Source organism: Agelaius tricolor, unplaced genomic scaffold (assembly GCF_023055355.1).
Source record: "Agelaius tricolor isolate 1412-34295 unplaced genomic scaffold, bAgeTri1.0.p SCAF_11, whole genome shotgun sequence".
NCBI lineage: Eukaryota > Metazoa > Chordata > Aves > Passeriformes > Icteridae > Agelaius > Agelaius tricolor.
Genome location: NW_027269271.1, coordinates 15,863,635 through 15,875,805, shown reverse-complemented (window position 1 = coordinate 15,875,805; position 12,171 = coordinate 15,863,635).

The window sequence follows — 12,171 nt, the reverse complement described above, 5'->3', positions numbered from 1 at the left end:
CAAAGCAATTAGACCACCCAATCAGGAATAGTTCAGCTTTAATTTTAAATTATAGCAGACTAAGGTTCAATTGTAATAGAATTGATCAGAAAGTGGCATTGGTTCGACAACCCTTTTACGTTCACTGCTAACAGAATTTATGCAGGTAGATTTGCAGCATCAAGAAGCCATGAGTTATCTCTCTGTGTCACACATATATTCATTACAATTGGATAACTATTCCTTTTTTTCTTTTTTTTAAGAATTAACAAGTGTGGTTATGCAAGTTCTGCATCATTCTCATACACTTTTCCTGGAAGGAATGCCTGGAGCTGTTCATGAGCTACCCAGCACAGTATCCCACCTCTGCTTCCAGATGTATCTAGTATGGATAGCACTGTTTCTTTGTGCTGTGGCAAAAAGGTACAGTACAGCTTTCTGTCTGAAAAGCATTTCCTTAGCATGCCACAGTTTACCATTGTCTAATCTAAAATTTATTATAATTTATTTTGAATACAAGTATTTCTGTATATTCAAGCTGTATGCTCTTATATCTTCAGTGTGTAAATCACAGGCACTGTAGAAAACAGCATATTCTCATTAAGGGAAAGCTCAGCTACAAATAAGTTATCCCAGTGAAAACACTTTTATCTGTTAATGCCTTATAATCATAAAGAATAAGGAAATAATTCTCCTCAGATGGGATTTCCAAGATGAGATTTATAAAAGCGTGCCTAACTCTCCTAGATATTACAGCCTCCAACAACAGATACAGGCTTAGAGTGTGTTTCATTTACAGATAAAAGCAAAGGAGGCTGGATGTAGCTTTCATTTCCAGAAGAGCTTTGTTGTGGTTACTCTGCTGAGTAGGAACTGTGATTCCCTGCAACATTTAGCCCTTGAGAAAAAGAAGCAGGAGACAAATCATGTGAGGAGTGGTAGGGAATAACAAAAGATTGAACAATTCTTCAAGCTTGAACATGTTTCACTATATTTTCATCTCTGTTTGGCCAGGTGGTAGTTGAAGCACATTAAATGAAAAGCTATGTGGGAGTGTAACACTATGCTACAGTTGCACTTTGTGCATACACTTCTTATCTCTTTAGGAACTTATTCCAGATGTTTCAGGAGAGGAAAATAAAACAATTATCTTGGTCATGTTTTAAGATAAGCTCTCAGCAGGTCTGGAAAATGTTTTAATCTGGCCTTCCAGCTCCTTCAGCAAATTCCCTATAGCATTAATTTTCTAAAACTGTTTATGCCCCATTTTATTTTTTCTGCTATTTAATGTGGAGAGGGAATTCAGCAAACATGATAATAAAAACACATAAATATTAAGTGGAAACACTTTTTAGTGTTTTACTTGTAAAATATTGCAGTAGACTGTTAGAACTCCTATACATAATTAAGAAAAAGCTTATGATTTTAATTAATCACTTTCTCCTGATATATAGGTTATAAATTGAAGTTTTACATAAAGCACATTTACTTAAAATCCTTATGGCAAAATACAATTTCATTGTCATCATTACAACATCAATATTTATCAGCCTAGGCAGGTAGAATTCTGCTTGTTAAGTCAGGGATAGAGGGAAACACTAAATCTCAAGAGATGCTTTAAAAGGGGAAATTGCATCAGATATTTTAGGTTTCCTGTGGAAACCAACAATCCACTGAGCCTGGGTGAATCCAAGCAAATGAGTAGTGAATCTACAGGACAACACACATCACCTGTTCCTTATAGGGAACTGTTAAGAGAAAACCTGTTATTCAAAATGCAATGCAGAGCACAGCAAGGGGAAGGGAAGGGAAGGGAAGGGAAGGGAAGGGAAGGGAAGGGAAGGGAAGGGAAGGGAAGGGAAGGGAAGGGAAGGGAAGGGAAGGGAAGGGAAGGGAAGGGAAGGGAAGGGAAGGGAAGGGAAGGGAAGGGAAGGGAAGGGAAGGGACATCTCTATCATATTCACAGGTTTTGCCTGCTATTCTCAGACCTCCAGGTCAATTCACTGATCACTTAATGAATACCTGACATCTACACTCCCTACACTGCTTGCCACAGACAACCTGTCCTTTCCAGCAGTGGTCAGCACACACAGTACCAGGACGCAGGGTCATTTCTATCTCTTTTGGTTTTGCTTATTCAGTTGCACTGATAAACTCACATTTCCAATGTTAGACAGCTGCTATAAGCTCAGTACCATCACATAATATATGATGCCACAAATCTTGCTGAATTGTCCTTCTTTTCTTCAGTCTAGGACCTTTTCAGACATTTTTTCTAGCTATCCTGATTTCATTACAGCAAATGTCATATCTCCTTTAGCTTACAATTTCCCAGTCACAGAACTCAGGCAGCTACTTTAATGTAATGTTAAATTTTTAAAAATACTTTCACATTATACATCCATTCGCTTTTTAAGAGTAATTTCAAAATACTGTTATGTCCTGACCAATTTTATTAGTACTTCTCCCTCCTTTCCTATGATCAAAATTAACATCTGTACAAAGAATACACCCTCTCTTTTAGAGGATTACTTTTCATCTTGAATCATGCATAGAATATGCCTTCTAACTCTATCTAGTGTAAATAATGTGTAAAATAATCAAAGCATCATCATGACCTGACAGCAGAAGCCTTTTGATGAATAGAGTTTTATGTAGGATTATCATATGACATTTCCAAACTACATTATATTTGAGTCATATACTATTGCATTAAATTCTTCTATCATGCTGGATTTGTACATTTAGCAAGTTATCAGCATTCTCTTTTGTGGACAGATTTTTACAGCAATTGCAATCGAAAGCAGAAGTACAAAGGAAAGCAGTGCAGAGGAAGGATATTCTAGAAATGAAGAATCAGATCTTGTTCTCATTATGTTGTGTTGTTTATTCTGCTGTTTAGTTCTGACAGTGCCATTGGATTTGTTCAGTACATCAGATGCTAATACAGTCCCTAAATGTTATATTTTAGAATGCTGGATATGCTAAAGAACACAGTGATGTAACTACATATCAGCTAAGTTGAAAGAAATCCCTTCTGTCTCACATCACTACATGCCATGCACAATAGTCAAATTGTCTTCATCCCACAGTTTCTCTGCAAATGACTTAAAAATGTAACACTTTCCCCTAAATTCAGCAACTACTGTGAATGAGGCCTTCAGAGTACATGTATTGCATCAAATGACAGTCACACCTTCATTCCAAATGCAATCACACACCTTAAAAAGTGCATAGAGAGGCTTTAGTGCCAGAGCAAACACAGAGACTCATCTGGTCTATGCTACCCATAAAAAATTCAATTATTGAGTTCCTTAGTTTGTATCAAGAATGAAGCTGAAACATCAGTACAGAGAATAATACTAGAAAATGACAGGACAGGAGAGGATGAAACAGTCCTTGTTCTTAACTGCTAATTGGTTGTCCCAGCTTTCTGTGTGGCACAATAATAGTGATGGCCACCTATCAAGAACATTAAGCAATATTAGCTTACAGTTGCAAAAATAAAAAATCTATTTGCAATAGAGAAGTCTTTGAGAAAAAATGTGCAAAACAACCCAAACACTTACACACCCTCAAAGGAGTGCTTTGGCATACCTTGGATTAAGGGTGCTGGTGGTAAGAAGAGTAATCCAAGAGTCCAAGTGACAAGTAAGTGGAGAAAAGAGAAAGTGTTAGAACATCAGAAGGGAGAGAAAAAAGGAAAAAAAATCTGCCTTAGCATGTTCTTCTTCCTTCCTAGACTCAGCTTTACCATCCTGACTTGGGCTGGCTTACCCTAGCTCACAAAACCCCCTATATTTACCACTGGTATGGAGCAGTGTACACCAAAAAGCAGATTTTCAACAAACCAATTTTTCACAGATGAAACCATTCCAGGACTTTATATCCACTAAAGAAATTACTCAGTTAAACAACAGAGTGGAGGAGAAGGAGGAAGAATGGAGAAGGGGTGAGGAAGAAGAGAAGATAGAGGTGTGATGGCAAACACCATATGGTGATAGAGAATAATGCAGGGCTCAGTAGTGTCCCCAAGGCTGTGGTCATCCATAGCCAAAAGTCAAAAAGGCTAAGATCCAATTCCCACTTCCTACCATGCACCAGAGGTGCAGTGATATGGTGTTTCTCAGCCAGTGAACCCATGCAAACCATGGAGCAATAAATGAACCATGCAAACAAACCCTCTCATCAGTTTAATATAGTTCAGAATTCTAACCTCTACTGTGGTTTAAAATATGTTACTTTTCCACCCAAAATGTAGTGCACATTCCTAATTAAAGAAACACACTTCACCTTCTGTGCCCTGAACTAATACTCTCTACTCTGCATACAGAAAAAGAAGATTTAAAAATAGTAAAATAAAATAAATAAAACAAAATAAATATAAATCAATAGCTCTAAAACAGAACTATCTCCATTTACCCTTTCTTTATCAAGAACTAAGTCTCTAGAGGTCCCTTCTAACCTTTTTCATTCTGTGAACTAGCTCAAGAATCATGGCCTCTGATGGACCTTAATTGCTTATCACAGTCTAAGATCTAATGGAAATAGCCAAGTATAAAATAATGTGGTTCAATGGATATCAGAAAGAAGACCATTGCTTAATAACTTTAAACACTTTGTCTGCTAAATCCCCTGTATATTCTGAATCATATCAACCAAATCCAGAGCTAACTGACAATTTACCAAGTGGTAAATTCTATCTGAATTAATCCAGAATATTAAAGATTATTTTTCAGCATTCTGTTCTAGCAATCATTTCTGTAGCCAGGTTTTGGGTGAGAAAATGTGGTACTAGTTTTCCTACTTTTGGCAATAAATATAACCCATATATTTATATATATGGGTTATATTTATAATATAACATTATACACTGAAAACATGGCAAAAAGAAAATCTCCCTTCTTAATAAATGTGAGTTGATGTAAGTATTTCCTGTTCAAATTAGTATAATCATGTCTCAGTTTGGAATACTTTAGTATCACAAGTGATAACAAAAAATATTTGGATGAATACAGTAATGAAGAGGTTAAATCTGATTGTAATTAGATTTCAGTATGCATGGTCATGTGGCTAATAGTAAATTTTCCTTGATTAACTGATCCTGTTTGTTAAGAGCTCCTATTAACATTAGCACACTCTATGGCGGCTGTGGAGACACACCATGGACCAGTGCAAGATTAATGAAGGCAGGTACGCATGCTGATTAGAATGTGGCAGTTTAATAAACTCTTCTAACATTAAATTATTTAATGCATTCATGCTCATGTAGGCTATTCAATGGTCAGCTTGACCACCTATGTGTTAATATTGGGAATTGAAATGCAGAGGATGGAAGAAATATAGCAGTGGATGAGGTAATTAGCTCTCATGTCTGATAAATGGGGCAATACCTATGTGTATACATGTTTTAGCACATCACAAATGGTGCTTTCATTAACTGGAATCTCTTGCTGAAAATTTTCTGAACGTTTAGTTTGATTTTGATCCCATAAACAATTCAGCTAACTACTATATCCAGAATCTATTTAATATTTGAAGCAAATCTATAGCAAGCTAGAGTGATAAAACACATTGTTAAAATACAACACAAAAATTATCACTGAAGCTTTGAAATCATTTTGATGTTCTTCCAGTGCACTGCTTTGAAACAAAGATAATATTTAATAAACATTACCTGAAAAGTTACATGCTGTGGGCTGACTCATGTTTTAGCTTGTGTATTCCTCTCACAAATGGCACTAACAAGGGGTTGTTACATTTGCAGGAAAGTTGCTGACAAAGATTTCAAGCCAAACATTTGCTTTTCCAAGCAGTACCAGCATCATCTAAGTGTGTATTTGGGTTACATTCCATCTTCTTATGGGGCAACACAAGTCCCATGCCATATACTGTATCATTTCACATTCAAAGCAACAGAACACAAAGGCAAGACTTGGATGTAAGGTCTGGGTCAGATAATGTGATGCATTTTGCTTTCAATGACATCCAAAACACATCAGTAGGAGAGCTGAGGACTAGCCTGGTAGTCCCATCTGCCCAACCCCTTTTGCTGGCATTTGAATCTCTTTTCAGATCATTTAGTAAATCTAAATGAATGACAGAAACGGCTAACGGGCTTCAATTCAACACTATGTCCAGCTTTAAAATCCTTAACAAAATATAACCTTGCTAAAGCACTTTGGTGAATGAGTACTTTACTTATTGACTGTGGTCTCTGTCCATTCATTTACAGTAAGCCACTCATTTCAAATAGCTTTTCTAACATTTTAAAGATTAAAATGTTATAAAATGAATAGCTTTAGTACTGATCAGCCACATAAGTGCATATTACTAGAATTTAATTAGCCAAGCTATTACGTCATTCCCAATAGTACATTGTGACAACATTGATGAAAAATCCCCATCACTCCAGGCCTAGGAATCTTTCCTGAACATAGGACTACTCAACAGGATTGGGGTGGAAACTGTGCCTTTCCTGATAAATTTTGGGCTCTATCACTGCAAAAGATTTTTAAAAATCAGTGTGTTTAAGGTGTCGCTGAGACAGAGAGACATCCATAAAATGTAGGCAGCACTTTAGGGCAAAAAAAGTAGGACATTGTTTGCTGCATACGCTTCCTTAAGTCATCTGAAAGATTCACAGCATAGCTGTAAAAGAAGAAAGGAAGAAAAAATGCATACAAAAAAAATCCAAACCAAACCAAATAAAGGAAAAAAAAAAGACAAAACTTCAGAAAATAAATTGTTCTAAAAGAATGCTTTTGCTGAATCTTGCTTGAAAACATGATGGAGGCATATAAGCAATGAGCAGAAAGCAAGCCTGAGTTTGTGTAAGGTCAGAGGAGTCTAGAGAATGTCCTGGCCATGCTGCTACATGGAGTTTGGTGATAAGAACAGAGGAACTGTTTCTGGCTGGCTGATGTTTCTATGTGCAAGCACATCAGGATTTTATCAACTAGAAAGATTACTTCACAGAATTACCCATCTCAATTTCTTCCCTAATTGGAGCTATCAGATGATTCTAAGTTTCTGTCTGTCTTCTTGGATCAACTAGAGTGACACCATTTTTCATCTGCAACTTCTTTAAAAAATTATTGTAATAGTAAAATAAGAAAAAATATGTCCCCTTATTCTAAGGGAACAGATTTCATTAGCTTCCTTCCCTCACCTTGTAATGCTATTTTTAATTTAAAAATCTCCCTTTTCTGACTTGGATCTCAGGAGGTCATACTGGATTTCATCTGGTTTCACTGCATGTCCCAGGCTGTTCCTCTGGGCCGTGTCTGCTCCTTGAGACTGATGCTCTGCTGCATGCCAAATTGTACTCACATTGTGCCTAGAAAAGATTGCTAATCATCAGGTAGGGGCAAGAATCCTGGCAGTAAGAGAACAGCATACAGATCCATTCCAAATCAAAGACAGGAAATAAATTATTTGAGGGGACAGGATCAAGGAAAAAAGCACCAATAAAAGTAAAGAAAAGTAAAGCAGTATTGGAAGAGATGAAGATAATGTGAAAGCAACATAAGGAAAATGAGATGGAGTCAAAGTCATAAAAGGAGGATTCACATGCTTGCAAGCTTTGACTTAATCCCTAGCAGTAGCTCCTGAGCACTTGTTGGAATATATATGACGTGGTAGAGATGAATTCTAAGAGGGGGAAGATGTCATTTCAATTACAGGGAATCTTCCCAAAAACTCCTTTCAGAGTCTCTGTGAACATTAGGCAAGATCCGTGGGTGCTGGTAGATCACAGAGCCCCACGTCTTTGAGGCCATGTGCCACATGATGCATGGATGAGCATCCTGAAGTTTGATCACTTGGCCTGTTTTGACAGATCTGGAGATAAGGACAGATGATTCTAATACGTGGCAGGATTAAGAGGAGGCATTGTCAGCTGAACTGCCTACATCTCCCTAAGCGGCTTCCTTTAGCTTGTAAAGGCTTTGACAGTTGGCATTCTCGGATGCAGATTTCTAGAACAGAACTGCAAGGTGTGTGGTATTGTATTCTCTGACAAGGCTAGGATTCTGAATATCACAAAGACACAAGGACTGCATTGCATTAGGTAATTTTCTGAAGTTGCTGTACTTATTCCTGTGCTTGTCTAATCCTCTCTTCTCGCTCCTCTATAATCTCTCCAGGTCCCCCTCCAATGCCCTTCCAATTACAGTTCCATGCTGCCCATCATGTCGTCAGTTGGGAGATACTAGGTTTGGATTAGCACTAAATTCCCTTAAGTCTCTCAAAGTCTCCACCTGGGTATGAAGTAAGCCTGAAACTTTAATTATATCTGCCCAGCTGATACAAGTTTTTTCTTCCCAGCTACACATTTATGTTTCAGTAGACCAGACCAGTTACCATATATCTTCTGAGCATGAACTAGCAACAAATTTCAAAGCAAAGTTCCCTGAACAAATCAACCAATACTGTATGGTATTTTTAGTCTTGAACTGTGGTGGTTTTCTAAGCAAATGGCACATTTTTCACAAGTTGCTGCTGCGCAAACAGCTCTCAACATAAATTATTTTGAAACCTGCTTACTTCAAATGATCAGTTAAATCAAGCAGATCATAGTTTCGGTGAAGTTGCCAAAATTCTTACATCCACATATCTATTGATTAGCTTAATCCTCCTGAGAAAGACACAGGGGCAGTTGAGTGAGTTCAAGCTTTGCCTTCCTCCAGAGCATACTTATGGCCACTCTACAGCCACTGCTGAGAAACATAAGTCAATGAAAATCATGTTCCATTTCCAGCATTTCCTCAGTTGTACTGTGCTCTACTTGCATTATTTCCATGAGCTGTTTTGAATCAACATAGATTTTGGAAAGATAAGACTCCCTTTTACTATTTCAGAAATAGAATCTCTTTAATTTTCTGTTCTAGTATCAAAAATAGTAAAAAGGTTTATTATGTGTCAGGAAGTCTTCACAACCCAATCTGACTTAATTATCAATATTACTAAAATACTTTTAATAACAATAAAACAGCACAAATCAGTAAGGTCACATAAAAATTCAAAATATAACTGCATTGCAGTGCATTAACATAACTAAAACAGAGAAATATAGTCTAATACTTTTGTCTCTAATTTCCTTTAAAACCCACTCAGAAATACCAGAATAGAAATGAAATATTGGCTTGTTTTGTCTGATGGTGCCTCTCATCTCTCTTTATGTGAAACTGCCTGGGTCAGATGGATAGCTACTAATAGCTCATGCCCTTGCTTTATTAATCTGTTTGTCTTTAAGAGTAGGTTTTCCAGGTCAAGACCCCAAGGGAAGCCACTTAAACAGAATACTCTTTGTTGGCATAAAAGTGGCCATGATGTGGCAGCCACCTTCCCCCCTATTTATCCTGGACAGAATGCAAGGTTTGGTTAGGAAACACCATCTGTGCAGCTACCTAAAAAGTGCTCTTACCCATTCCACCCACAGCTGGTACCAGGCAAAGGATGAAGGTTCATGGGGATGTCTCTGGTCCAGGGATGGAGGATGACTCTTGGATTCAACCACATGGCCTCAAAGCTTGTGTCTGTAGAAGCATTTATTGGTGCAAAGAGAATATGTAAACTAAGAGCAGTTAGGAAAAAAAATGACAACAATTTTATCTTGTTTATACCTTCCTGAGGGAGCCCAGACTTTCCACAAGAGCATAGTCCAAAAAGTAACTTTTGTACCAGAAGATTTTGAGACATCTTTTAGTGCACTCTATATATTTAGATTTGTAAAGATATACAGTGCAATGTAGAGGCTTAGGCCAGACACTAACACTAGCAGTAATGGCTGTTCCACTTCTGAATTCCCAGGTGTGATACAGAAAATTACCTCCAACTATCAAATTTAACTGATTTTACTTTTAATTTTTATCTCAATTTTTTCATAGGCTGCTTCAGATTTTTTTAAGCTATTTCAATATCCAGGACTCCTCATGGAATCAATTCAATTGGTAACTTGACTTTGAAGAATATACAAATAGATAGATAGATAGACAGATAGATAAACTTATATAAAAAACCTCTAGCTTAAAGGAGCAGTGCTGTTGCAAACAAGCAAAGTTAATGAATGTGGGAAAAAAGGTGGCTCGTGGCAGCAACTGAGGCAGGACTTAACACTCATATAATCTTAATTCGTTCCCTTAAATTCAGGATTTGCAATATGGATTTAAATTATACATTTCTAATTTTTCCCCCAGGAAATAATCACTTCAGTCCACAACCAAGGTAGATGGTGCTCAACAAAGGAACAGGGCAGTTATCAGTATTTTTTTATTCTCACTGTTCACAGGGTGGTCCTCCATCTTCCTCAGTTCATACTTGCTTCAAAATGTATTTTACAGAACAGAGAATTTTCATTTACTTGTGGGATAGTCTATTGCACTCCATGGCATAGTATCTGAATAATTCTCAAACATTAATGAATTTATTTTCAGAACAACCCTTTGGTTCATTTAATTGTAAACCATTTTACAAGTGGGAAGCTGAGGCACAGAGCTAATAAGGTTAAAAATATCTGTTCATCCTGGGCTCTTCTGAGATGCCTAACACTGTTTCTCCTTACTATTCAGCATCATGCAACACTGTATTTGTTCAAGTGTACTTCCTATTGACCTATTGTGGTTATGAAGTACTTCACTAAATCAGAGCATACCTCTGTGGGGTAATGAAAACACACTTCTTCTGGGTCAGCTGACACAAGTGTAATCCTGTTGCCATTGGCAGCAGCGAGGGTTGGGTTTAAATTCATGGGAATTACAACAAAAACTCAAGCCATCAAAATGAACTGAGGGGTAATTACACTAAGTTTTCTGGGGCTAAAACAGGAAACCTAATTCTCCAACTTGCAAAAGAGCAGTTTAACAACCCATATTTTCATTAAAGATACAACAGCAAACTATGCCCATGTATCCAAACAGAGAATGACTAATTTACAAAACTATAGCTTAAGACTCTTTTCCTCCAGGAGCAGTGGTGGGGCCAGAAGGTTGCTTTCCCCCCAGCTCCTGCTTTGAAATGAGCTGTTCCTGCTGGCCAAGGCTGAGCTCAGGCTGGGCAGGCCAGGAGCACCCAGCCATGGCCCGTGCTGAGCCTCACCTCGCTGACAGCTCATCTTGCTCCAGCATTCCAGCTCTGGGAACACTGCACAGGGTGTTCAACTAACACATCATCCTGGAGACCCTCTCCACATGAGCACTCCAAGGCTGGGAGCTACTGCTGTAGAAGACAGCCACCATTTTCTCCCCTTCCCTCCCTGCCCACACAGACAAGGAGCAGGCCTAGGCTTCTCTGCACAGGCTCATGGATGGTCCTCCCCTTTCTAGGATCTGTTGTCCTTTGAGGACACAGGTCCCTGTTAGCAGAAATGACATTCAAACACAAAAAAAAAATACCATGTGCAAAACCCAGCTGGAAACAGCCCACGGCAGAGCTGTCTCCCCTTTGCTCTTCCTCCTGTCCTTCCCTGCCTCCGGGCTTCTCCAGCCAAAGAGAAATATGGGGGTTTCACTTTTACTATAGACCTCTGTTAACCTGATTTTTTTATAAAAGATTTCTCCATCTGAACAGACATAACATTAGGATCCAGTTCTCCAGGACAACTATCAATTGCCAGCCTTCTTTACTGATTTGCATTTTCTGTCCTTGTCCCACAGGAATCTTCCATGTATTTACTGTTCTTCACGCCAGCCTCATCATTCCAGCTTTTTCCTGCCATTTTCTCCCAGTTCCCATACACAATTTACCAAATTACATTTCCTACCCTCTTCATGTTGAAATCAAGTGAGGTCTCAGGATCCAGAACAAGGTCACTGAGATAACTGGAAGGTTAATTTTCACTCTAAGTTTTGGTGTTTAAGTGCCTAAGTGTGCCAGCAGCATCACTAGAGGAAAAGTCTGCTCTCCTTCAGCAGCTCTGGGGAAGGAAGGAAGAAAGAAAGGAATATTGGTGCACTCTAGGGGTGCAACCCCCACACTCAGTGATGCAATCTTGCCAGAGAAAAAAGAAATTAAAAAATCCGCAAAATTGACAAATTTAGCTGCTAAACTCTAACAACTCTCCCTGGAGCAAACAAGCAAAAACTGACTAAATTTTTAATAGCAGCTGATTAGTTAGCCAAACTTTCACACTTCCTTCCTGACAATAGTGAAAGCCGTGCCCTGACGTGCTTATCACTGCTGCCAAATGGCAAG